This window comes from Manis javanica, chromosome 13, assembly GCF_040802235.1.
Source record: "Manis javanica isolate MJ-LG chromosome 13, MJ_LKY, whole genome shotgun sequence".
NCBI classification, from domain to species: domain Eukaryota; kingdom Metazoa; phylum Chordata; class Mammalia; order Pholidota; family Manidae; genus Manis; species Manis javanica.
In genome coordinates this window covers 20,125,364-20,153,280 of record NC_133168.1, presented here as the reverse complement: position 1 = coordinate 20,153,280, position 27,917 = coordinate 20,125,364, and the positions used below count along the sequence as shown (strand labels likewise).

The following is a 27,917-nucleotide window of genomic DNA, read 5'->3' as shown; positions in this document are numbered from 1 at the left end:
CCCAGTTTTATGGCTATGGCGGTGGTAATGATGATAGATGCCATGGTATCATACATTTTTGTAATAGCCCATTGTCCATAGAATATGAGATTGGTAGTGATGGCTAGCATTAGTAATATAGATGCGGGCGGTAGCTCGTACTAGGAAATATTTTGTTGCCTTTATAGATCGTGGATTGAATTTTTTCATTAAAATAGGAATTATAGCAAGTATTTTTATTTGGAGTCCTTGGGGGAGACCTGGAGAGAGCCAGATGGACTGCAGTGCTATAGAAGGTGTGGCAGTGGCAGACACTGTCCAGGGACGGACGGGAAAGGGGAATTGGAAAGAATTCAGGAGCCCAAGACCCTGGGTTAGGAGTGGAAGCCTGGCCTCACGTGCTTTTCCAGGAACGTGGCTGTGGGTGTGGACTCAGCCCATGTGGGTCCCTCTCTTATACAGCAGCAGCTGAATGCTGGTGTTGCTGGGCACGTCTCTCCCTGGGTACTAGGTGAAACCTCACCCCGAATCAGGGACAGTTCTCAACTCTGATAGGGAAAGAATTCTCGACCAGGTCAAATGTGCGCCAGGAAGAAAGGAATTCATTAAAGCAAGAGTAGAAAGCGAATGTCAGCAGCTGTGCAGGCAGTAGAGAGCAGGGCAGAACAGAGGGAGAAAAACAAGTTCACTGAATTGCTGCTTGGCACAGGGCATATTCCTTGGCAACTCCTGGCATCCGGTGTCCACTTGATCTGCATGGCGTGAGAATTATATCCCTACAGTCCCAGAATTTGGGGAGCCATGGAGCACTGGATGGAGTGAGATTATGTCCTAAGAACTACTGCTTCCCCATTGGCCTTAAATAAAACAGGGAGAGAGAAAGGATTATAAAACTAGAAAGCTGGATAAAGTAGCAAAGGTGACAGAGACATTTAGCTCTGGACGTGGAGGTCAGAGGGTTTTTGTCTTAGGGTAAATAGTTCAGAGCCAAGTCCAGTTGGCTTGTGCAACAAGAAGGTTCATTTACTGTCAGACAATGTACACACCCAGATGGGAGTGGAGTGACCTGAGAGAGGAGGCGCAGTTAAGGGCCTTTTGGGTAGCTCTGGGCGTAAGGCATGCTGCATACAGCTGATTCCTAATTCCTTTGAAGTTTTGTCTTAAGAGTAGAGTTATTCAGGGGACTGTGTTGATCCATTTCTCAGCATTTTTTATCCCCCTAGGTTCATTTGCCCTTCTCAGGTCTCTCCCATCGTGGTTACAATGTTCCTTAATTGATAGAGGGGCTGGAAGAAGCAGAACAGCATGTAGATGAAGTTAAAGTATAAAGTGGGCTTTTTTTAGGCTGAGTGTATTTTACAGTGGCACGACCCTCATCCCATTTCCCTGCTCTGTGTCACTGCAAATGCAGAGCGTGGATTGAGAAGGTGTCTCAAAAACTTCTGCACTTTCTTTGACAGTCAAAACTTCCCAGTAACATCCAGTTAGTTCTCATCTTGGTCACCCGAGGCAGCTGCGAACGGGTGACGTGGGTGCTGTCACTCAGAAGTGGGACCTGCTGCTTAGACATTCTTTGTGCTCCATTGTAGTCAGAGCAGCATAAAGTCTGCTCATAGTCAGGAAATTAAAATTCTAGGTTTGGGAAATTCCCCCCCTAACTACACCCTATCGTGCTGCCTTGCAAGTGCTCAGACAGCCAGGAAGCATCTCCAGCGGAAGTGGAGCTTGCGCTGCCCCATTTGACATGGCGACGGGGAGTCGCTGGGCCACCTCCTCTTCCCTGTCGGGTTTTTCCAATCTGAACCCTGAGAGGAGCGGAGCCCCTTGCACTGCAAAGCTGAGCACACACGGCAGCTGTTCAGCTGCTCTGACTCCAAGATTTTGTTCTTCATAGGCCCCTGTGTGTAAGGTTGGGTGGTGAGGTGACGGCTGGGGGAGGGGAGAGCAGCTGACAGGAAAACAGACTCCTGAAGCCATTTCTCCCATCTCTCTGCTCATGTCCCTGGGGAGGAGGGCCTCGGCCTTGGCATATGCCGGAAGCCTTGACTTTATTCTCCTGAAAGGGATCGTCTTTGGTGCAGATCAATGACACAAGAAGGAAGGAAATAATAGTGGAAGTGGGGAGCTCTGTGCCTCCTCTCGGGGAGAGAGAGGTTCCTGCAGGCATTATGGGTATGTGGAGACACCTGTTGTGATGTAATGATTGATAAGAAGTAAATATTTGGTAATTCAGATGACCAAAATACATTTTCTAGGTATTTTTGCTCCTCATCCACAGTTCGTGAAAATCCTGCTGAGCCATAACTGTCCAATGGGTGTCTTGTTAGGTTAATGCAGAGGCTTTGGGGCCCTAGCCCAGGGTAGAGGCTGGTTGCCAGGGGCACCAGGCTTGTGGTTAGAGGGTGGGAACTTTCAGCCTCCAGCCCCCAGGGAAGAATAGGAAAGGGATGAGGGCTGGAGGCTGAATCAGCAATGGCCAGCGATTTAGTCAGTCATGACTCTGCAGTGAAGCCCTCAGAAAAGCCCATGAGAAAAGCACATCTCTCTCTCAACTTTTGCATCTCTATCAGAGCTTCCATGCTTGGGAAACCAGGTCGCCTGCACAGGCCACCATGCCAGGCCCCAAGCACCTGGAGGATAGAAGCTGCTTTATTTGGGACCTTGCCGTATGTGTGTGTTCATCTGGCTGTTGTGTGCCTATGGTATGTACTCTTTGTTGAACTGGTAAACGTGTTCCCTGAGCTTCTGAGGCACCCTAGCAACTTGGGCAGACCTAAGGGGGAGGTCGTTGGAACCTCCAATCATAGCCTGTTAGGTGGGAAGCACAGGATAATTGCGTGGGCCAGGCAACTGGGCTCTGGAGTTGGAGTGGAGGGCAGTCTTGAGAATAGAAACCTTACCCTGGGGAATCTGGTGCTGCCTCCAGGCAGATTTCCTCAGAGTTGAGTTCTCAGACACCCTACTGGTGTTCGAGAATTGCTTGGTGTTATATGCATTGGAAACAGGTCCAGTATCCTGAAAGGAGTTCCAGTGCTGTGTATGAAAAAGAACGCTGGGTCATATGATACTGTTATGAATATTTTTAGGCACCTCCACACTGTTTTCCACAGTAGCTGCACCAATTTACAAGGTCACCCAACAAAGCACGAGGGTTCCCTTTTCTCCACATCCTCATCAACGTTTGTTATTTCTTGTTTTTTGGTACAAGCCATTCCGACTGGTGTGAGGTGATAGTTTGTTGTGAATTTTTTTTTTGTTATCATTAATGTACAAATTACATGAGCAACATTATGGTGACTAGACTCCCCCCCATTTCAAGTCGCCACCGCATACCCCATTACAGTCACTGTCCATCAGCGTACTCAGATGCTATAGAATCACAACTTGTCTTCTCTGTGTTGTAATGCCTTCCCTGCGTGCCAACACTCCCCCGCCCCCCCAACATTATGTGTGGTAATTGGAATGCCCCCTTTTCCCCCTTATCCCTCCCTTCCCACCTATCCTCCCCAGTGCTTTTCCACTTGGTAACTGTCAGTCCACTCTTGGGTTCTGTGAGTCTGCTGCTGTTTTGTTCCTTCAGTTTTTCCTTTGTTCTTATACTCCACATATGAGTGAAATCACTTTGTACTTGTCTTTCTCTGCCTGGCTTATTTCACTGAGCGTAATAATAATACCCTATAGCTCCATCTGTGTGGTTGCAAATGGTAGGATTTGTTTTCTTTTTATGGCTGAATAATATTCCATTGTGTATAATATGTACCTCATCTTCTTTATCCATTCATCTGCTGATAGACACTTAGGTTGCTTCCATTTCTAGGCTATTTTAAATAGTGCTGTGATAAACATAGGGGTGCATCTGTCTTTTTCAAACTGGGCTGCTGCATTCTTAGGGTAAATTCCTGGAAGTGGAATTCCCAGGTCAAGTGGTATTTCTATTTTGAGCTTTCTGAGGAACCTCCATACTCCTTTCCACAATGGTTGAACTAATTTACATTCCCACCAGCAGTGTAGGAGGGTTCCCCTTTATCCGCAACCCCACCAACATTTGTTGTTGTTTGTCTTTTGGATGGTGGCAATCCTTACTGGTGTGAGGTGATATCTCATTGTGGTTTTAATTTTCATTTCTCTGATGACTAGCGATGTGGAGCATCTTTTCATGTGTCTGTTGGCCATCTGAATTTCTTCTTTGGAGAACTGTCTGTTCCGCTCCTCTGCCCATTTTTTAATTGGATTATTTGCTTTTCTTGTTTGTTGAAGTGTGTGAGCTCTTTATATATTTTGGATGTCAGCCCTTTATCGGATCTGCCATTTATGAATATATTCTTGCATATACTGTAAGGTACCTTTTTGTTCTATTGATGGTGTCCTTTGCTGTAGAGAAACTTTTCAGCTTGATATAGTCCCACTTGTTCATTTTTACTCTTGTTTCCCTTGCCTGGGGAGGTATGTTCTTGAAGAAGTCGCTCATATTTATGCCCAGGAGATTTGTGCCTATGTTTTCTTCTGAGAGTTTTATGGTTTCATGATTTACATTCAGGTCTTGGATCCATTTTGAATTTACTTTTCTGTATGGGGTTGGACAGTGATCCAGTTTCATTCTCTTACGTGTAGCTGTCCAGTTTTGTCAGCACCATCTGTTGAAGAGAGTGTCATTTCCCCATTGTATGTCCCTGGTTGCCTTATCATATAGCAATTGACCACATATGTTTGGGTTAATGTCTGGAGTCTCTATTGTGTTCCACTGGTCTGTGCAGTAGCAAACTGTCTGGATGACTGTGGCTTTGTAGTAGAGCTTGATGTTGGGGAGCGAGATACCGCACCTACCCACACACACAGACACACTTTTGTCTTCCTTCTCAGGATTGCTTTGGCTGTTCGGGATCTTTGGTGTTTCCATATGAATTTTTGAACTATTTGTTCCAGTTCGTGGGAGAATGCTGTTGGTAATTTGATAGGGATTGCATCCAATCTGTAGATTGCTTTGGACAGGATGGTCATTTTGACGATAGTAATTCTTCCTAGCCAAGAGCGTGGGATGAGTTTCCATTTGTTAGTGTCCTCTTTAATTTCATCTTAAGAGTGTCTTACAGTTTTCAGGGTACAGGTCTTTCACTTCCTTGGTTAGGTTTATTCCTAGGTATTTTATTCTTTTTATGCAATTGTGAATGGAATTGTTTTCCTGATTTCCCTTTCTATTAGTTTATTGTTAGTGTATAGGAAAGCCGCAGATTCCTGTGTGTGGATTTTGTTTCCTGCCACTTTGCTGTATTCCAATATGAATTCTAGTAGTTTTAGAGTGGAGTCTTTAGAGCTTTTTATGTACAATATCATGTAATCTGCAAATAGTGACCGTTTAACTTCTTCTTTACCAGTTTGGATTCCTTGTATTTCTTAGTTTTGTCTAATTGCCGTGGCTAGTACGTCCAGTACTATGTTGAATAACAGTGGGGAGAGTGAGCATCCCTGTCTTGTTCCTGATCTCAGAGGAAAAGCTTTTAGCTTCTCACTGTTCAGTATGATGTTGGCTGTGGGGTTGTCATATACGGCCTTTATTATGTTGAGGTACTTGCCTTCTGTTCCCATTTTGTTGAGAGTTTTTATCATGAATGGATGTTGAATTTTGTTGAATGCTTTTTCTAGCATCTGTGGAGATGAATGTGTGGTTTTTGTCCTTCTGTTTGTTGATGTGGTGGACGATGATGATGGATTTTTGAACGTTGTACCATCCTTGCATCCCTGAGATGATTCCCACTTGATCATGGTGTTTGATCCTCTTGATGTATTTTTGAATTTGGTTTGCTAATATTTTGTTGAGTATTTTGGCATCAACATTCATCAGGGATATTCGTCTATAATTTTCTTTTTTGTTGGTGTCTTAACCTGATTTTGGTATTAAGGTGATGTTGGCTTCATAGAATGAGTTTGGGAGTATTCCCTCCTCTTCTGTTTTTCGGAAAACTTTAAGAAGGATGGGAATTATATCTTCTCTGTATGTCTGATAAAATTCCGAGGTAAATCATCTGGTCCAGGGGTTTTGTTCTTGGGTAGTTTTTGGATTACCGATTCAATTTCTTTGCTGGTAATTGATTTGTTTAGATTTTCTTTTTCTTACTTGGTCAGTCTTGGAGTTGTATTTTTCTAGGAAGTTGTCCATTTCTTCTAGGTTTTCCAGCTTGTACCGTATGGGTATTCATGGTATTCTCTCATCTTTGTGTTTCTGTGGGGTCTGTTGTGATTTTTCCTTTCTTGTTTCTGATTCTGTTGATGTGTTGATTCTCTTTTTCTTTTAATAAGTGGCTAGAATCTTATCTATTCTGTTTATTTTCCCAAAGAACCAGCTCTTGGCTTCATTAATTTTTTTCTATTGTTTTATTTTTCTCAATTTTATTTCTTCTCTGATCTTTATTATGTCCCTCCTTCTGCTGAGTTTAGGCCTCATTTGTTCTTCTTTTTCCAATTTTGATACTTGTGACGTTATACTATACATTTGGGATTGTTCTTCCTTCTTTAAATAGGCTTGGATTGCTGTATATATATTCCTCTTAAGACTGCTTTAGTTCCATCCCACGAAGTTGCGGCTTTGTGTTGTTGTTGTCATTTGTTTCCATATATTGCTTGATCTCTATTTTAATTTGGTCATTGACCGTTGATTATTTAGGAGCATGTTGTTAAGCCTTCATGTGGTTGTGAGCCTTTTTGCTTTCTTCGTACAATTTATTTCTAGTTTTATACCTTTGTGGTCCAAGAAGTTGGTTGGTAGAATTTCAGTCTTTTTAAATTTACTGAGGCTCTTTTTGTGGCCCAGTATGTGATCTATTCTGGAGAATGTTCCATGTGCACTTGAGAATGTATATCCCGTTGCTTTTGTATGTAGAGTTCTATAGATGTCTATTAGGTCCATCTGTTCTAGTGTGTTTGTTGTTCAGTGCTTCTGTGTCCTTACTTTCTGTCTGGTGGATCTATGCTTTGGCATGAGGGTTGTGTTGAAGTCTCCTAAAATGAGTGCATTGCATTCTATTTCCTACTTTAGTTTTGTTAGTATTTGTTTCACATATGCTGGTGCTCCTGTGTTAGGTGCATTTATAATGGTTATATCCTCTTGTTGGACTGAGCCCTTTATCGTTATGTAATGTCCTTTATCTCTTGTTACTTTCTTTGTTTTGAAGTCTAGCTTGTCTGATACGAGTGCTGCAACACCTTCTTTTTCCTCATTGTTTGCCTGAAATATCTTTTTCCATCCCTTGACTTTTAGTCTGTGCATGTCTTTGGATTTGAGGTGAGTCTCTTGTAAGCAGCATATGGATGGGTCTTGCTTTTTTATCCATTCTGTTACTCTGTGTCTTTTGATTGGTGCATTCAGTCCATTTACATTTAGGGTGATTATTGAAAGGTATGTACTTATTGCCATTGCAGGCTTTAGATTCGTGGTTACCAAAGGTTCAAGGTTAGCTTCTCTAATATCTTCCTGTCTAACTTAACTTGCTTATTGACCTATTAAAAATACTGTCTGATTATTCTTTATTTGTTTCCCTTCTTATTCCTCCTCCTCCATTCTTTATATGTTGGGTGTTTTATTCTGTGCTCTTTTGTGTTTTCTTTGACTGCTTTTGTGGGTAGTTGATTTTATTTTTTGCCTTTAGTTAGTAGTTGGTTGGTCTGCTTTCTCTGCTGTGTTTTTATTTTCTCTGGTGACATCTATTTCGCCTTAGGAGTGCTTCCATCTGGAGCAGTCCCTCTAACATACCCTGTAGAGGTGGTTTGTGGGAGGCAAATTCCCTCAACTTTTGCTTGTCTGGGAATTGTTGAATCCCTCCTTCGTATTTAAATGATAATTGTGCTGAATACAGAGTTCTCTATTTAAGGCCCTTCTGTATCATTGCATTAAATATATCATGCCATTCTCTTCTGGCCCGTAAGGTTTCTGTTGGGAAGTCTGATGATAGCCTGATGGGTTTTCCTTTGTAGGTGACCTTTTTCCTCTCTCTAGCTGCCTTTAAAATTCTGTCCTTGTCCTTGATCTTTGCTATTTTAATTATTATGTGTCTTGGTGTTGTCCTCTTTGCATCCCTTCTGTTGGGGGTTCTGAGTACTTCTGTGGTCTGAGCGACTATTTCCTCCCCCAGTTTCAGGAAGTTTTCAGCAATTATTTCTTCAAATACACTTTGTATCCCTTTTTCTGTCTCTTCTTCTTCTGGCACCCCTATAATGCGGATATTGCTCCTTTTGATTTGGTCACACAGTTCTCTTAATGTTGTTCCAATTCTGGAGATCCTTTTATCTCTCTCTTCGTCAACTTCTATGCGTTCCTGTTCTCTGGTTTCTAATCCATCAGTGGCCTCTTGCATCTCATCCATTCTGCTTTTAAATCCGTCCAAAGATTGTTTTATTTCTGTATTCTCCTTCCTTAGCTCTTGCGTGTTTCTCTGCAAGTCTATCAGCATGGTTATGACCTTACTTTTAAATTCTTTTTCAGGAAGATTGGTTAGGTCTATCTCCCCAGATTTCTTTTCAAGGGAGACTGTCGGGGTTAATCTGGTCTGTATCAAATTCTTCTGCCTTTTCATGGCGATAGAGATAGTCATGGGTAGTTGGCACGTGTCAGTGGGGAGAATGTCCCTTCTTGCTAGTTTGTGGCCTTCCTCTCCTGGGAGAACAGCCACCCCTAGCGGCTTGTCCTGGCCAGCTGTGCGCAAATGGGGTCTCTGATTCCTGCCTGGCCGCTGTGCAGGAAGCTCCGCTTGCGCTTGCTGTGGTCTCTGTTATGGCGAGGTCGCGCCAGAGCGGGAACAGGTGGGAGGCTGTTTATCACCGTGAGGGTCCTCGGAGCTGTGCTGCCGCCCAGGGGTTTAGGGTACCTGGAGTTCCCCGGGTTCCCAGCTGCTGAGCTGATTGTGCCGGGATGCCTCCGTCCTCCGTCCTCCGTCCTTTAAGACTTTCAAAGGGCACTCTTTCTTCTTTGTCTCAGGGGTGCTAGCTGCGGGGACCCGCTTGCAGATTTTACTGCCCCGTTCCCGTAATATCCAGCACCCCACTCACTGTGTGTCTGCACTCTGGTGCAGATGGCTAGGGCTGGGTGTTTAATAGGCCTGGCCTCCCTCTCCCTCCCCGCTCCAACTCCTCTCCTCCGGCCAGGAGCTGTGGTAAGGGGCGCTCAGGTCCTGCCGGGCTGCAGCTTGTATCTTACCCCCTTTGCGAGGTGCTGGTTTCTCGCAGGTGTAGATGTAGTCTGGCTCTTGTCCTGTATCTTCTGGTCTGTCTTTTTGGAATTTAGTTGTATTTGTTGCATCTTCAAACATATATATGTTTTTGGGAGGAGATTGCTGCTGCTCTACTCTCGCTGTCATCTTGGCTCCACCCCTATCCTCATAAAGAAATTTTAAGTGGGTATAAGTTCGCGAGTAGCTGCACTATCTTGTAGCAGTGATTCTTGTTTTGACTTAGGAGTTTGTTCTTTTTACCCTTAAATGAGTTTCTAAGGCTTTAATCTCCAGTGGGGAAGACCCTTTTCTGAAAGTACAGCTGAGACATTCTACAGCTACAATGCAATTCAGCAGGTAAATAAATAAATAAATAGTATAACATAGACACACTAGTCTTAGTGGGATACAAATCCTATTGCCCTCAAAATATTCTTTATTATTTTGTGAATAAACTTCTTAACAGTAGTGAGGCTTGCCTATCCATGAATACACTGGTACATAATTATAATTCATCTAGATTTCTCTTACGTTTCTAGTCAAATTTTGTAATATTTACAATTGAGAAAATTCTTACTACTTTTAAAAATGTATTTCTATGTACTGTTTATTATTCGTATTATTTCCATTATATTATATACTTACTATGTCATAAAAATTTTTTTTATAAAGAGTTTGCATATTTCACGTCTACTGAATTATTATTATTATTTTTTTTAATTTCGGTTACTTCACTTGGACATTCAGGGTACACCATTATATAATCATACCTATAAATTTCGAGATACTCATTTACTGCCCACAAAACCGTCTTTAGGCAAAAGCTTTTATGTAATCATAAATTAATAACCAGAGATGCATTTTCCTACGTGGGTCTTTCAAAGCTGGAAGACTCCTTGGACAGCTGACAAGGATGTTAAGAAGATATTCCCACGTATATATTAGGATTAGATCTTAATATGTCATGATGAGATGAGTTTTGCCTTCTTATTATGTTCCTAGATTTCAGAGCTGCTATCATAACATATTATTTGAAATTAGTCCTTTAAGTACAAATATGTTACAGTGTGATTTCCAGAAACAGTCTTTGGGAAGTTTGGAAATCTTTTTTAAGACCCAGAGAAACTAGCATTTTAAATATGCTATTGAGGTACTCCTTCTAAAGTATAATATAATGATATTTTATTTTCTATTTCAGCAGATTCCAATCTTGTGACATTGGTAAACATTTTATATGAGATTGTAAAGGTACTAAAGCTATCACGTAAAACCATTTTGATTTCTCTTTAATATACTGATGAATTACATATGTCTGTTTCCTGATTTCTGTAATGCAGTATACTTTGAATAGTTGAAAAAGTCCATAGTAATGCCAAAATTAACTTTGGCTATTACTTTTCTTTTCAAAAGTAATTGCTGTTTATAAGTTATGCCCCATCTATTAAAACTCAAAATGTGACTATAGTCCTACCCCTCTAAGATTTTTTTCCCCTGTGTTATCTGAGTGTTATGATAGTATATGGAAAAGTGTTTGTGTCTGCAGCCAGTGTATTATGCCTACTTTACTTTAGAGTCTTCTCATTACTCTGCTTAATCTGAAACTCTTCTGTGTCTTTAGAAAACAGTCTGTCAGTAAATTATACTTTGGTGGCCCTGTTTGACTCACAAGACTAGTAATTACAAATAAAATTATGGTTTGTTTAAAACTGTAGTGAGTTAAAATGATTTTTTAAATGCCAAAAGTAAGTATTTATTAAAAATAATTAATGGAAGAGTGTTATGAGTTTAAAAAAGATTTTTCGTCTTAGTTTGATAATTAGGGACCGGGGAATACAGATTGTTCTAGTCATTTCTGTCCTTGAATAAAAAATTGCTATGATGACACTTAGTATTTTATTAACTCTTTTAAAGATGTGTGAGGAATAGTGAAGAAGGTGTTTGAGTCTAATGATTTAATACTTACCTTAATTTTTAGCTGAATTTATATGCACACTTTATGCTAGATTAGCAATTCTGTATCTATAAAGATATGTTAGTCTCTGAAACCCCAATTTAAATTTCTATCTACCAAGAATCTGTTAAAGATAGTAAAAATAATTATTCCGCATTTTAGCTACTAGATATGAAGAATTTACTAGTATAAAAAATTATTCAAGATACTCAATAGCATATAAATTTTCCTGTTCAGAAGTAATGTCAAAACTATCAGCAGCAAGCACTGATTGCATGGTATCAGAATTCTTTCACAGATGACAAGGAGGGTGAGAAAGAGGCAGTGGATCCAGATTGCTTTACAAGTGCCCAGATCCTTTCTAAACAGCTGCCTTTAATAGGAGGTGAATTTACTGAAGGACTGCGATGGGTGGGGATAAATAGGAAGAATTAGGCATAAAATTATGATGTGTACTGTAACAGATGTTGGGCACAGTCAAATATCCTGAGGTCTTGGCCCACCTCTGTCACTAGCAATGAATTTTAGACCAAAATGTAACCTATATCTCTCTCTTTTTAATATGCTTTAATATGCAAAATGAGAATATAATGTGCCAAAAAAATGAAAATGCTTTGTAAATTGTAAGGTACTATATAAATGCAAGGCATAATAAATACTTAACAAACCTCCTTACCCTGGGCAGTAACTGAACGGAGCGAGAATCCAAAGCCAGTATCACTGTCTGGTTCAGCATCCTGCTCTGTCTCTGCCGTCCAGGCTCTCACATAATTTTTTTTTTTTTTTTTTGGTAGGGGGAGGCTGACTCGTTGGGGAGCCTAGGGGATGAGCTCCTGCAGGGAAGGTTAGGGATGCTTGAAGCTAGGGGGTATCTCACATACTTTTTTGAATGCTTATTTTACCTCTTGACCAATTCCCTTATAATTTAATTATCATTGGATTGATTTTCCTCCTTTTTATCATTTTGTAGCCAGTTAATTGTGGAGCCAAGCTTCCCACTCTTTCTTCTTGTTATTATTACCTATATCATCATGATTATGAACTTAATTATTATTTATATGTGTGCAGTATTCTGTGAATAATAGAATTGGTTTGTATTATTGTGGTCTTCTTTTCTCCTCATTCTTTAAAGTCTGTGTTGAAGACTATGGACCTTTCAGCCAGTCTGTCATATCGCAGAGATGACAGCTTGACACGGACGGCCATACCTGTGCCCCTGGCCTTCGGTCTACTGACTTCAGATGCATACAGTTGTGATGTTCTCAGTCAGTCTCACTGAAAGAAAACTACAGAATGAGGTAAGAATGGAACAACCAGAGAGGGAAGCAGCATCTACTGCAGAAAAAAAAAGCAAAATCACGCGGAAACTATGGAGACGATCAATGGGAGAGACACCAAATGCTAATGCTTGCCTTTGCTTATGTGTTGTCCCCATAGCATCTGACAGTGGCATTGTCTTAATCATCTAGTATTTGCTAATCCACTATTACCTTAGCAATTACAAGTTTTGAAAAGCTAAATGCAATAGTTTTAAGTAGAATTCTGTCAAAATGCCAACTCTTCACTGAAAAAGAAAGTAAGCTATGATATATATTAATTCGATTAATAGCCAGATAAAGGGATCTTTACCACTAAGAACAAAAGAGGCAGTGATAAATTGGAAGTTGTTTTAATCTATTAAAAAGTTATAAATTTGAATAAATTGTATTGTTTATAATATATATGAACATAAAATGACATAAACTGCAGTAGAAATAGTTTGAAAGAAGTATTATGTTTTTAATTCACTCTAAAATGAATTAAAAATGCTTATAATGACTTCTGGTTTCTGATTCTATATGTAAGGAGCATGAAAGTTGCCACTTTGTCCTAACAGCAAGTAGAAAGCTGAACAGATTGAAAAATAAAAACTCTACTTGGTACATTAAAGAGGAGGACACCAGTCAAACCACTGGCCCAAAGACTGGAGAGACAAGGTGCAGGGGCTCCCAGGGCAGAGACTCCAAAGCCAAAGCCCTGTGGGGACCACGAGGCAGATCCTCCAAAAGTGGCATGCTGTGCACTTTTAAGTAGTTCCTTGGTGGTCAGTTACTGAATATCCTCACATAGTACAGATAGACATTTGAAGATGCCAGAGGCAAGAGGAAACGATGCCTCTTTCTCTGCAAAAGTGTCAGTCTAGCACCTAGTCAGCAAAGCTTCCGAAGTCTGAAAAAGAACAGGACAAAGGATGGCTCAATCAGAGATTAATATTGGACTAAAGATTGAAGTTTGGGAAAGCTAAAGATTCTGATCACTCTGGCATCTTTGCTTACTGCCAATACGCACCTCAAATTTTCCTTCATTCTAGTTCCCTACAGAGAATCAAACTCATGGAAGGAGTAATTACTGAGCCTTGGTTGATTCAGAGAAATAACACTATCACAGTCTGTGAGGAGACCATATGCTAAAGATTAGTTCTTCCGCCCACAGCTCAAAAATAATTTTATTTTTAGGAATTGAAAAGTAGAAAAGGAAATGAAAAATATTCTGAGATAAGGAAACCTCGTGATCAAGCTTAAATGAAGGGGAATACTTACAGTCTCTCTTCAAGTATGCTGTAGGTTAGCATAGTTACTAGAAAAATGTAATGGTTGTAATAACACTGATCTGACTTAGGATATGGTCTAGAAAGAGCACTGACAGAGCTCCCTGAGTCTAGAAATAGCTGAATCTTGGTCAATTTTGACTCTGAAGGAAGACCAGAAAATGATGAGAGATACAATGTTCTAGATGCTATGCTGTATTGTGAAGAAAGAGAAATAAGGGTGGGAACAGACGAATAAGGCCATATATTAACCAACTGCACTATATTGCACAGATAAGCTCGATTGTGTTGGCAGAAGGCTTATATTGTATAATCAACATGGCCAATCTTTAGCTGGTGATTCCTTTTTCTTAAAGTGGTATCTACAGTATAAAAAGCAAGGTGAATGGGCTGGTAAGCACTTACTAAATATCTATCAGTAAGTGAAACCACTACTCACATTTGTTGCATCTCTTATTTGCAGAAAAAACTGACTACTGTTGCCACAAAAGGGGAAAGATTTAAGATACTAAATAAATTTACTCATGTTTCTATAGTATATCTTCCATGCATTCTCTACAGTTTACTTGGATCAGTCATTTGCAAGGCCTTTGTGGTACAGTTGATCTTAGGGAAAGTTTCCAGACGTATTTAAGTTCAATTTCCTTCATCTTTTTAATAATAAAGGGCCACATATGATCATATATAAGAGTTTTCCTGCTCTAACATTCTATAATTCTTCTCAAATGTTAGCGAATGGTTTAGGTCCTGGCCCTGCTTGACTATAGCTTCTTTCAGCAAATTGATTGATAAGACCTCACTGACCTTTGCCATGTCACCTGTGTGTTACAGGAATTGGTCTCTATTGATTGAAGTCACAGATGGATGTCTGCTTGCTGCTACTCCGTTCACTTTTGAAATTGTTAAAAAAAAATTAAAAAGAACTCTTGATATTGGGGCCAGTGTAACAGCGTGCCCTTTAATCTTGATTAGAGCTGTCAAATGTGTTTGCACGGTATTTGCCCTACACAGAAGTGCTTGGCCTAGGGAAAATAAGGGAACAGAATGCCAGCCACCTTGTTTGACTACTTTGTGAAGGTGACATTGATTTGACTCATTCATACTTACACAACTGACATGGCTTGACCAATAAACTATATTTTCTACATTAAGTAGAATTTTGGGGTCATATGCTCCAACTGCACCTCTATTAAGGACACCCTCATCTGGTAGTTGATCTGTCCCTAAGAGAAGTCTTAAGGAGACACCATCAGAAAAATAAATGTTTCTTTGACATAGTTCCCTTAGCTACAGATGTCTTCCATAAACTGATAAAATTTTGTATGGCTCTTATATAATTTTCTGTGTTTATGCTTGATTTCATGTGGGTTTTCAGTATGTGTATATACATATGCATTGCAAAGTATAGTAAGGGTTTCTCCAATCCTAGTTGACAGGATGGGTGAGAGCATAGTGCTGAGAGAAATATTTTCATATTTCATCAGTTCAACCACATGATTTCATCATTGAATAAGTGAAGATCATCCAGATTCTTGTGCACTCCTATCTACTCATCCTTCTGGTTTCGAGAAAATAAACATGAAGTGCTTAACCGTTAGCTTGCAAGATAGTCTGCGAGGTCTGTATAGCATGACCTGCTCAAAAGAAACTTCAAACCAGCCACAATAAACAGAATCATCTAGAAGTAAAAGAATAGCTGTTAAAGTCATCAATAGTGCTTCAGTCCAACATCACACTTTATAGGAAATGAACTTGACTGAGAGCAGACACTTCGGTCTGAGATCACACTGATGTCAGTGGCAGAGAAAATACATTTTAACTGCACTGGACTTCCTCCCAAGACTTGTCCTAAGTCAGTTTGGTGTGGTGGATAGGATCATGAATTCTGATTCCAAATCTTAGGTCTGACTCTTGGCTTCCCCACTGCCTGTGCTACAGTGAGCAATTAGATTCTCTGTGCCTCTGTCTTATCATCTGTAGACTGGGGCAAATAATAACAGTTCCTTTTGTATGGATTCAGGGAGTTAAAATTTCTGAAGTGCTTAGGCCAAGGCCTATAAGAAAATAATAATAGGAAACAAGCACATTTCGTGGTAATGGTGGTGGTGATAACTTCTGTTGATGGCTTTGAAAGAATGAAGTATTCCCCTTCCATGGTGTCTGAATATGCCAAATATTGTCACACACACAGTAGTTGGTTGCCTCAAAATAAAGAAATCAATAGGAACTGAAAATGGTTCTCAACTATGATGAATGCCAAAGTTAATAAATGAATTAAAAATACTGTCCTTTTTGTAAATGAATTTTAAAACCATCAAAAGAATATTTCTAATGGTATCTACCATTAGATTCATCTATCAGATGAATTATTTGAACTAAAACCATTCCTTGAGGTTTGTGGAAACCATTAAAGGACCTTTCCACAGATAGCAGGGGAGAATATTATCAGAGAAATGAGTATTTATAAAGAACTGCTCCTGATTTTTTCTTCAGAGTTTGATTTTAGTAAAAAGAAGATAAAATATTGTAGAATTATAATGGGAGAAAAAATAAAGTGTAGTCTATTGATATTTAAAATTACATCTTTTGTAAGATTCTTCTAACTTTTGTTACAGTTTGTAGATTTGTAGTGGTACTGATGGTTTAAACCATGAAGGAAAAGAAAGTAATTTATAAAAAAGAATTTCATTATCAGATTTGATAAAATTATTCTGAACTCATATTCTGCTGAAGTTTATTGCAATAAATTAAACACATTTCACTGACCATGGTGCTTTGCTCAGTAAACAAACAAGAAATAATTAATTATATCACTTTAATTGATAATCACATAAAATAAGTGTAAAAATGTGAGGAATACTATAGAAAAGTCAGTGAGCATGGTATGGCAAAGGTAAGTAGCAATCTTATTTTATTTAGCAAGCTGCATTACTTTTCATGTTTACTTTTACAGATTTATGTTCTTGCCACAATTTTGGAGATGTTTGAACATCCATGCCTACTTCTTCTCATATCAGTAACGATACGGAGCAAGCATCTTTTCTGTGCTTTCGTGAGTTGTCACATTTCTTTGTAAGCTTGGATTGGCTTCCATCGTTGTATTTGGTACTTATGGTGTATACAATCTCTCTCAAGAGTTCCCTTGATAGGAAGTTTCTTGTCAACATTACTTCCTCTGGGATGTCTTCATCTTTTTCACTATGTTCTTCTTTCTTTTATGTTGGTAAGTTTTGTTTTGAGTTCCCCCAGCTGCTTAGGTAGAGGTTCTCAGACGGTACTGTCAGCATTCTCCTTGGCTACTCCTGTAACTCCATTCATGCTTGAGTATAACCTCACCTCCAGCATGATCACTTTTTGATCCTTTGCTGCACTTGCCCTCTTTTGGGCACTCCGTCTTTTGATTATTTATTTTTGTAAAATGTCATGTGGGTTTATCACGGGGAGACAAGGAGATAAAACAACTATACATTTTGCTGAGTGTGAACTAAATAACAGATGCACAGGGACCAATCATGAACAGAGTTTGAAAGATGACATCATCGGTCGCTGATCATGCTGCAGATCTGTATTTACACAGTAATTTGTGGACTAAAGAAGTAGCAGTAAAGTTTATACTTTATGCAATTAGTCACTGTTGATACACTGTGGCAAATGAATCTGACAGTGTTTGGCGGGTACTGGCATTATTAAACCAAGTCATGATACTTGAAATCTGTGCATAGTGAAGCCAAGCTAATTGCCTGCCTGCTGGAGTAATTTTCAGCATCCTGATCCTTCACACTTGTTAGGTGTATAACAAAGTACAACACATTTATTATTTTCTTTTCTTTAGCTATTAAAAATGACACTTGTATTTAAATTTTTTATTATTATTAGTGCTTAAAAATACAATTTATTTTTATTCCTTGTATCCTGAAACCTTGCTATACTCACTTATTTGTTCTAGTCACTTTGTTTTGTTCTTTTCTTTTGTAAATTTTTTTGGGTTATTTTACTTAGGGATCATGTGGTCTGCAATAATAAATAAAAATAGAGGCATTTTATTTATTATTTTCCTATCTTTATTTTTTAATTCCTTTTTATCACCTTATTGCATTGGCTGGGATCCCCGGTATAAGGCTGAATAAACATCCTTGCCTCGTTTCCAGCCTTAGAGGAAAAGCACTATTAAGGACGACACTGGTTTTAAATACCATAGTAGGTGTAGGTTTTTTTGTAGATGTTCAGTGTCATGTTTAATAATTCCTTTCTAGTCAGAGTTTTCTCATAAGTGGGTATTAAGTTGTGTGACATGCTTTTTCTGCATGAACTAACATGATCATATGCTTTTTCTTCTTAGTCTTTTGATGTAATAAATTACATCGGTTAATTTTGTAATGTTGAATCAAACCAGCCTAGCTTCTTCACGATAAGCAGCATTTTGCCACCATATTTTTATCCTTTTTTATATATTACTGATTAGATTTGCTAATATTTTAAGGCATTCTGCATCTCTTCATGATGGCAATTGGTTTTTAGTTTTCAGTTTTTGTAATATTTTTGTCAAGTTTTGGAACCACAAGAACAGAGCCTCATAAAATGAGTTGGAATGTGTCTCTGATTCTTCCCTTTTCTGGAAGAATTTATGTAGAATTGTTATTTCCCCCTGAAGTGTTTGGCAGTGGATGCCAGTAACATAGCTGAGGCTAAGATTTGTTTTCTTTGTTACTGTTGCAAGGGTTTTAACTCTAAATTCAGTTTTTAAAATTGAGTTAGAAATAATGAGGTTTTCTTTAAATAGTGGGCTTTGAGGGTTTGTGTCATTCAAGGTATTAGTCTAGCTCATGTAAGTCAAGTTTAAAGGCAAAAAGTTGTTTGTCATATCCCTTATTTTCCTTCTTGTGGCTTTAGAGTCTGTAGTTATATCCTCTCTCATTCCTGTATTTGTATTTATGGTCTTTCCTTTTTTTAATTGATCAGTCTGACTAAAGTTTTATCGATGTTATTGATCTTTTTCAAAGGGTTTAGTTGTTTTTCTCTATTGTTTTTTCATTTCGATTTTATTGGTACTTTATCACTTTTTATCCTTCCTCTGCTTCTTTTGATTTGCTTTTCTTTTTACAACTTGTTAGGCTGAACATCGAGATGATTTATATACATGTGCATTCTGCTGTAGTTGGATAGAATGTTCTGTAAATGTCAATTACGTCAAGCTTATTAAGGTTTGTTCGGTTTTTCTCTTGTATTGCTGATTTTCTTTCTACTTGTTCTCTTTATTGCTGAGAGAAGAAGACAAAAGTTCCCAATTATGATTGCAATCATGTCTGTTTTCCCCTTTCAGTTCTATTAGCTTTTGGTTTGAAGATCTGCTCTTAGTTGTATACACATTTAGTGTGTTACGAGTATTTGGTAAATTGAATCTTTTGTTATCATGATGATTTGTCTCTAGAAATATTCCTTGTTCTGCAGTGTATATTGTCTGTTATCAGTATAGCCACTCCAGCTTCTGATTTTGTTTGCAACTGATCATCATTTAATCTATTTATTTATATTTGTGACAAGTTTCTTGTAGAGAGCATAACTGAGTATTGTGTTTTTTATGTAATGTGTCAACACCTGTGTTTTCTTTGTTATGCTTAGACCTAGGATAGTAACTACAGCCTGTGAGTCAAATCCAGCTTACTGCAGACCAACCTGATCACATCCATGCACTTCCATATTGTTTATGACTGCTGTGAACTTTAGTGGCAAAGTTGATCAGTTGCAACAGAGCTAAACATATATATTACACTATTGCTAACAGAAAATGTATAGTTTACATTTAATGTGTAATTAATATGTTGAATTGATACAGTTTTCAGACTTATTTTTTAAAACTGAAGAAGGAAGAATTAATTTTTTTATACACACTCAGATTTGTATACTTTCTACTGATCTTTATGCATTCCTGGAGTTCCAAGTTTCCCTTTGTTATAATTTCTTTTCATTCTCCAGTTATTGCCTTAGATTTCTTTAACAGCAAGCATGCTGGTGAGTAATTTCATTAGTTTTCCATCCTCTGCAAATGTGTTTTGTAGCCTTAATTCTTGAATGTATTTTCATTAGACATAAAATTATGGGTAGATATTTTTTGTTGATTGTTGCATGTATTTTATTCCAGAACATCAAAAATGTTTTTTACAGTCTCCAGGTGCCATACTGGATTTAAAAAAACTGTTCAGTCATTCAAATCACTGTATTCCTTTATATAAAGTGACATTTTCCTCTAGGAGCTCTCAAGATACATTCATGTACACAGATGTACATTTAGAATGATATAAAGAAATACATATTACATATAAATATTATTTATCTAATCTAGATCTGTATGTCTGTCTATATATTTTACCTTTAGCTCTCAGGTGTTTATGCTGTATCTAAACATGATTTTGAGTTTATTTTGTTTGACATTTGCTGGCTTTCTCGGTTTTATAAGTGGATCTTCCACCAAATTTGGGAAGTTTGCAGCCACTTTCCCTAATATTTATTCTGCAGCAATCTCTACTCTTCTTTTGGACTCAAAATGACACAGGTGTTAGACCTTTTGTTACTTTCCCGTTTCTCTCTGATCTTCAGAATGAATCCTTTCATTGTTCAAGTTCACTGTCTCCTCTGTCATCTCCATTCTGCTAATGAGCCTAGCCAATAAGTTTTTTAATTCAGATATTGTATTTTTCAGCTCTAAAATTCCCATCTGATTATTTGCTGTGGTTTTTACTTGGCTGCTGAGAATTTTCCTCAATTTATTACTAATTTTTAAAATTTTAAACTCATGGAGCATAGTTGGTCCACTTATGGAGTTATAATTGCTCATTTCCTGATTTGATTTGTTTTGTTTTCAGACAATCAAAACACTAGCTTTTCAGACCATGAGTTCTCTCTCTCCCTTTTCGGAGTGGTGGTTTTAACCTTTCTCAAGTGCTGGCAGTGGCTCTGCTGCTTCGGTCTGTCACGCACACATGACATTCACAGAGAGGCTGAAATCTCCCAGTGCCTTTGTTGTGATACTTTGGGTCTCTCCCACATGCTCAGCTCAGGGCTGATCCCCAGACTCGTGAAGGTCCACATAAAAGATTACTGGCACTCTTTAGAGCTTTTTCCTCTCTGAAATTTTACTATCATTCTCAAGCCCGTGATGGTCATTTTTTGCTAGGTACTCTGGCCTGACAGTTGTAGTTTCTTTTAGAGTTTAGATGGGCATACCATTGCCATGAGGACCTCTGTTACTGGTGGCCCAGTAAAGGTGCAGAAGGAAAGGTGGAAAAACAACAGGATTCTGCCCTCAACACAAACAGTTTTTTCGCACAAAAAGAGGCCCTGCTGCCTATTCTTTGGATAGAAAGAGAAAGTTTCTGTGGGTTTTTATTCTCTGGTACCACCACTGCTACTTAACTCCAAGATTAGGCCCACCCATGAGGGGAAAGTTGCAAGAAAATGAGAGAAAAACATGGAACCCCCTCCCACCCCACATAAATTGCTCCTTCACCTTTTTCTGCTCCAAAATTCTGTGGTAGTTTTTCTGACCCAGACATTTGTAAATATAGACATCATTACTTAAAATGGCAAGTTTTAGAAACTGAAGAGAAAATGAAACACAAGGTAAGGACTATGAGTTTGGCTCTGCTAATGAGCAACGTATTATTGTATAATCATTTGCAACTTGCTGATATTCCCAAATACTTTTCCTACTAGGAATTTATAGTGAATGGAAATATCTATTCAGAAATCTAATACATTTAGAAATTTCATCAAAATGAGTAGTCCAGGCAAAAACAGATTCTTCTTGTCACTGTAAGATAAGCCACTAGATAAACAAGATAAAAGAAATTTCTGAAGTGTGATTACATTCTCATTGTACTCAAAAGAAATAAAAAACTGAGGGTAGAGATAGGAAATAAGTATAAATCTATTTGTATTAAGCAGGTGGAATTACATTACAATTACTTGGAAATTGAAAACAGTGACATCACTGAGAGTATCTAACAGACACACTAAACTAATGACCAGGGAAAAGAATAAAGAAAAGGAAAGGAAGGAAACATTCTAGCTAAATTCACAATCAGAGATAAATCTGAGTTAAGCTTGAGCTGCAAGGGAATTGCATCCTGCCCTTTACAAGGATCTAGAAAGGCCGAGGGATCTGGAAGCCAGACGGGCCTCCCGTGTCAGATCCTTCCTAAGGCTCGCCTAGGCTTGCCCTTGGCCATTTTAAGTAATGATGCCTGTATTGATAAGCAAATATTTGATAAGTAAAACCACCGCACTCCAATAAATATAGTTATCTTTTTCAACAACAGGGTGACGATGAGGCCATAGGAAGTCTACCAGCATGAATCCCATACCATTTTTTGTCTGAATGGCAGGCTGAAGATACCATCCCAAACCAGAGAATCTGGAGCCATGAGAGAAGTCCTCGGCAGAAGATCCAAGTGATGGGACAGGGTCAGAAACACGGGCTTGGCAGAGAGGAGGGGCTGAGGTTCTTACATCCCCACAATACCCTGCCAGTGAAGAGAGGTGGGGGAAAGGGAAGGATGACCAGAACATCAGTCAAATGGGAAGGAGCCAGAGATGAATAATGAAGGAATAAGTAAATTCCACTTAATCTTCCGGTACACATAACGTGCTAAATGTATATCTGGTATATACATATACATACCAGATATTTTCTATATTTGTAGAGTCAATATGCATAGTGAAGAAGCTTTAGAAAGGGAATTTGAGAATATTGAGGTTTGAGACTCAACATGTTATACTTTTTCTCCATGTTTATTGATTGTTTTAAAGAAAAATAATGTAATTCTGTTAAAGTTATTCAGGACACTTGTTAAAGACAGTAAGGTAATTTATTCAGGGGGACTGCTGGGATAGATTTAGGAACCACTGCAATGGGGCTTTGCAGGGGAGAGAGATTGGGCTTGGCACTGAATACAAGGAAAAGTAGGAATTTATATTTAAGGAGATCAGTAGTTGGAAATTACTAAGAGGAAACATCAGTGTTAAGGCAGGTGGGGTAAGCTTCTGACTGACAGGATTTTTGCTGACGGCTATAAAAATATAGGTAACAATAGGAGCTACCTTCTAGGCTTGCTAGGAGAATCCAATGAGTTTTTAAGTGTTTGTAACAGTGCCTGGCACATGGTGAGTGATGTGATAGCCACTGCTACAATTATTATTATTATCATCATCACTATCACCATCTTCATCATCTCCAGCGTTGGGCAGATCGTGAACAGCACACTCACAATGAGTTATTGCTGGATTGAATTGAGTAAATGTGAGGGTGTTTATTTTGGCCCTCCACCAACCTCTTATGCCTGCTTTGTAATTCCTGGCAATGTCCCAGGTAGGTGAGATCACGGAAAGTTACCCCGGTGGGGCGTTGTGAACAGCATATCCTCTGAATGGTTATCTTGGATAAGAAATGAGGTAACAGCAGCTGTAAAGGAGAGGAGAACATCCTTGCTCAGATTACCTGAGGGCGGAAGTTGCTGTAGAGTATGTTCTCTGTGGAAGGCCCACCATAGCCTGAAATGTCCAAGGGATCCCAATGTACATAGTCATTTAACCAGGAGATTTTTCCTTTTCCCAGTCCACTTCAGGCTTTGGTTTAACTCTCATATAAAGTTGCTGAAACATGCACGTCTATACTACAAATAAGGTTACCCAAGAGATACAGTAGGAACAAGTTACGTTCAGCATAACAGTATTTCCTGGTGCTTCTTACAGTAAATGACAGGCTCATTCATGAAATTTGTGTTTCTTTGGAAAAGAGTGATGTGAAGTCATTATGTGTAGCCCCCATTTTTCCTATTCAGGAACTGTATCTTCTGTTTTGTTGACACAAAAATTCTTCTTATGATTATGGATTTGATAACTAGTAAGGCTCTTAGAGGCCAACACCAAGGACAGTTTCCCTCTCCCTGACCCAGGCCATCAGGAGACCATGTGGTGTGAGGCAGGAATGGGGAGTGACCTCCAGCTTTATACTTAGTAGCCGGGGAGCCTCGTCCATATGCTGCCCAGCCTCTTAAGTAAGCACAGTAAGGCAGGCCTGTTTTCCAAACTTGCCAGAAAAGTTTAAGTCTGTAACATGTGTAATAGTAAATGCTTAACAGTCTCTTAATTGGTTTTAGAGATGCCTTCCAATCCCTTTTCCAAATTGGTTTTATTAGCAGACTAACATTATCTTGTTTGTTAGTATTTCAAATCTTATGATTCAGAACTCTATTTTTCAAGTGTGTCAGGGAAATGACCTACCTTTCCCCCTTTTTCTTACTGAGAAGACAAATTGTGGAGTTGACTTAGCCCTTGCCTCAAGTAGGCAAGACTTACCGCACGCCTTTTCCTGTCACACCTGTGTGTCTGGCATGTGACTGCCTCTTGACCAATGCAGAAAATCCCTTAGTAAGTGATCGGAGGCTTTGCGTACGCTTCCCTCTTAGGCAGCATACCCCGTGACTATTTTATGGGAAAAAAAGCATCCTGCAGTATCTGCACAAGGATTTTATCTTGACTGTTTTCATTAGCCTGGTGGTCTTCTCACTCCTCCCTCAGTTATCTGTTTTATGCGGGTGGTAAGGACATCTGTGCTTACTGAATAGAAAATAAAACAAAGCTATTCCAGAAGAGCCTTGTAGGTGCTATAATCAAAATCAACTAATTGTAAGCCATTTTCCCAGGAGAGTACCTAGGAATATGTTGGTTTATCTGTACTGGGAGCTCCTCAAATAGCAGCCATGGAGCAGAGTTAGAATCTACTTGCTGACTAGCCTTGTTATGTGGGAACAAGTCACTTTAATTCCTTAGGCTCCAGTGTTTTTCATGTGTAAAGTGAGGAGGATAGATTAGGTAAGCCTGTGAGCCCTGTTGGCGTGGAAATTCTGTGACTGGTGAATCATGAAGTTGTACCTTAGGTTCTGTGATTCATGATTGTTTGGGTAATGCAAGACGAATGCTTGTTCCTCTTTTTTTAACAAAATAAAATTTGTCAGGCAAATTATAGAAATAAGGTGTGGGGGACTGTTTATTAAGACTCATTAGTGGCTTTTAATACTTTTTAGTACCAGGGTGTAAGAAATCTGCTAATTACAACACTCTTTTTTTGCTAATTTAGAACCACATGCTCTTGCCTATTTGTTTTGGTTATTTGAAAATAAATAATGCTTCTTTATTACAAAACTCTCCAGTTTACATTTTATCAGTTTAGCGGAGTTTTTCTACAAAAATTATCTGAACATATATAGTTTATGATTATGCAGGCTCTAATATTAAGCAACAATAATAACAAAATCTACTTTGTGAATAGTCTCAGAAACATTTAAATAGTCATTGTGTTGGAATTTGTTATGTCTCCTAGGAATAAATTCATGTCAGATTTGAATTACATCAGTTGCCAGACTTTGAAGCAAGGCTTTTGATTTTCACTCCATCTGAGAAGTTTCCTGAGGTCTCTGGACAGGCCTCCCCATTCTGCGTACACCAGCTGAGCTAGGAATCAGCCCAGAAGCTCGTGAGGGCATTGTAACTCTAGAAGGAAATGAGCAGAATGGGCTTTCTGGAAACATAGGACATGTCAGAATGTATCCACTTGACAGACCAGCTGTAATTGTAGTCTCTGGAAGTAACTATTCCCCTGAATATAATCTTTGCTGTGAAAGAGAACAAAGAGGTGAATAAGGATTGTTGGCAACACTGTACAAACTTTTGGAATAAAATCATTATACTTTTATGGGTCTAATGATACTATGTACACAATGTTAATAAAATGCAAAGCCAAGTTCATAGGATTTGTGGCTCACCAGTTGGATAATGTCAGCTCAATTTATCTAAATTCCAGCAGCCATATTTTGAGCTTTTGATATTTGATATCCTTAAAATTCTTAATGTCCAGTAGGTTATTATCCAATCTATAAGAACTTCATGTTATTACCACTGTTTTCAGTAATTGATTTTAAAGTTAAGGGGCATTTCATTTTCTTGTCTCTACCTTAAAGTTTTAAATAAGCATAATTAATAGCATTGCTAAGAAGTACATTTTACATTATTTTTCTCAAAAGCTTATACTTACCATTCATTAAAAATAACTAGCAAATTTCAATTTATTATAAACATGTTGCTGTTTGTCATAGAATCCTAAGCTGAAAGAAAATTCAAGAAATCATTTGACTCTTTTTTATGAGCTTTTTACCTAAACACTACCTTGAAAAAAATGTTTTCTATTTTGAAAGTTCTCTTGGGAAGTAGATTATATCAAAGTTTTAGCGTTTTCAGTAGTTACTTTCAGTAGACCTGTGATTAAAGTAATCTTCTGTTCTTAAAGATTTTATGTTTTTTCAAATCATCAGAAACATTTCTTTCTGCTATTAAGACACTTTGATCTTTGCAGTGATTTGTGAATTAGGCACTTTCTTGCTCCTGATGTCTTATGTCGATACTTATGGGATATGTTAAAACTTTTATTCACTGTGATACAGGCTCAAGTTAAGTTTGAAATAACGCATTTTGTGCTAACGTGCGTCAAGTCTCCCAGATCTCTGTTAATTTTGATGCACTTTCATATCTCTGATCATGTATGAGATTTTGGCATTACTGTCTTTTGCACTGTTTTGAGAATCTATTGGCACTACATGCAAAATGTCACAAGATACTCTTAGTAATGGAGAAGATCTAGGAGCCTTTTTTAGGCCTACCTCCCACTCTAAACAGGCACTTTTCTTTTCCTTCTTCCTCTTCTTTGTAAAAATTCAAATGTGACCTATAACTTCCTGCTTAAAATTCTGTAACACATCCCACCCACCTGTAGAACCACATGCCTGCCCCTTAGGTTGGCACATGTAGTACCCCACACTGTTTGCCAGCACCCAGGCTCCTTTACTGGCATTCTGGTTGCCAGGGGAGGAAATATGTTCCAAATGAGAGTTTATAGTTTTGGAGCCAGAAACACCTGGGTTAAGATCCTGCCTTCACTCATGCCCTCTGGCTCTGTGAACTTATGTAGATCATTTCACATTTCTGAGCCTACCTTTCTTCCTCTGTAACAGGGGAATGGAAACTCTTACCTCACACAGCTGTAGTGAGCATAGATGGAATTGGATGTGTGTGGTGCCCACCAGAGGTCTGCTTGAGCAACCAAAGGTATGGGTGTGTGACACTAACACAGGTCGCATGTCTCGCCAGCTTGCCAGTCAGACAGCTCGGGAATTCCTCTTGGTAGGAGTCCTGTCGCACTTCGAGCCATGACAGATCACATGTTCGTCTGTGGACTCTTGTCTCCCTGTGTGACACGGTTCCAGGTACACTGCTCCAGATCCGCATCAGGCTGGTGCAAGAGCTATGCTGAGAAGCAGTCCCATCCCCTGACCAGCCAGTATCCTTGTGATTCTTTGGCATAGTTCCTAGGGTTCTCCACACAGGCCTGCATGCAGGGAAGTCCCAAACATGAATCCTTATCAAGTATTTACAGCTTATTCATACTTCTTCCCGGTCCAGATGCAATTTACCTGTCAGGATCATTTTTACCATAAGCACTGTTGCCTAGCAATATAATTGACACCTGCCATCTACCTGGTTTCCAGGGTAACAGAGCTAGGTGGTTAAACCAAAGGTCACATTCTAAAGCAGCAGTGGAAAAGGCTTGCTAACTCTTTCATGTCAGTATGCAACAGACCCGACTAGGGGCCTTGTGTGTTACAGTTGTCAGAACATGCTTGTTCAGTCCTTTAACAAATATTTAAGAGCTTACATTATGAGTCCAGCTCTGTGCCAGACACAAGGAGTACAGTGGCAGCTTAGACAGATATGGTGCCCACTTCATATGGTTTCCTCCACCCAGGAGCCCTTTAGTTCGTTTCATTGCCTAGAGAGCTCCTCCAGAGGTCAGCTGAGATGTTACTGCCTCTCTGAAGTCCGTGAACACTTTACCCCCTTAACAATGTTTATACTTCTGTGAATTCATGGATCGGTATTGCTTATCCATGAATTCCTTTAAGTACTATTCAGAGTTTATGTGGGAATGTATGTTTGAAAAAAACGGTTAAAGCTTTCATCAAATTTTCAAAGGGGTTTGCGCTGCCCACCCTGCTCTCTGAGAATTTATAACCACTACTCTGTTATGAGCATTTGTAATACGGTTCTTTTTATTTGTAGGTCTGTGTCTCCTACTGGAATGTGAGTATTTGAGAGA

At 38.9% G+C, this 27,917-nt stretch overlaps 2 protein-coding genes and 1 pseudogene across 10 annotated transcripts in view; 2 read left to right on the top strand and 1 right to left on the bottom strand.

Moving 5' to 3' along the window:
- The window catches only part of LOC140845788 (uncharacterized), a 44,622-nt gene extending 19,108 nt beyond the window's left edge, over positions 1-25,514 (top strand). Inside the window, exons 6-7 of the mRNA XM_073220834.1 lie at positions 12,260-12,425; positions 22,096-25,514. The gene's annotated coding sequence lies outside the window, so the exon portion shown is untranslated. The remainder of the gene's footprint in view (positions 1-12,259; positions 12,426-22,095) is intronic.
- LOC140845787 (cytochrome c oxidase subunit 1-like) overlaps positions 1-27,917 on the bottom strand; it is a 44,090-nt pseudogene that overhangs the window by 3,685 nt on the left and 12,488 nt on the right.
- The window catches only part of LOC140845881 (T-box transcription factor TBX18-like), a 125,235-nt gene continuing 124,171 nt past the window's right edge, over positions 26,854-27,917 (top strand). For 8 of the 9 annotated variants that reach the window (XM_073221034.1, XM_073221035.1, XM_073221042.1 and 5 more), the window contains exon 1: positions 27,881-27,901. The gene's annotated coding sequence lies outside the window, so the exon portion shown is untranslated. Of the gene's footprint in view, positions 26,870-27,880; positions 27,902-27,917 lie in introns of those variants that run through there. The other variant, XM_073221024.1, reaches the window with a different exon arrangement.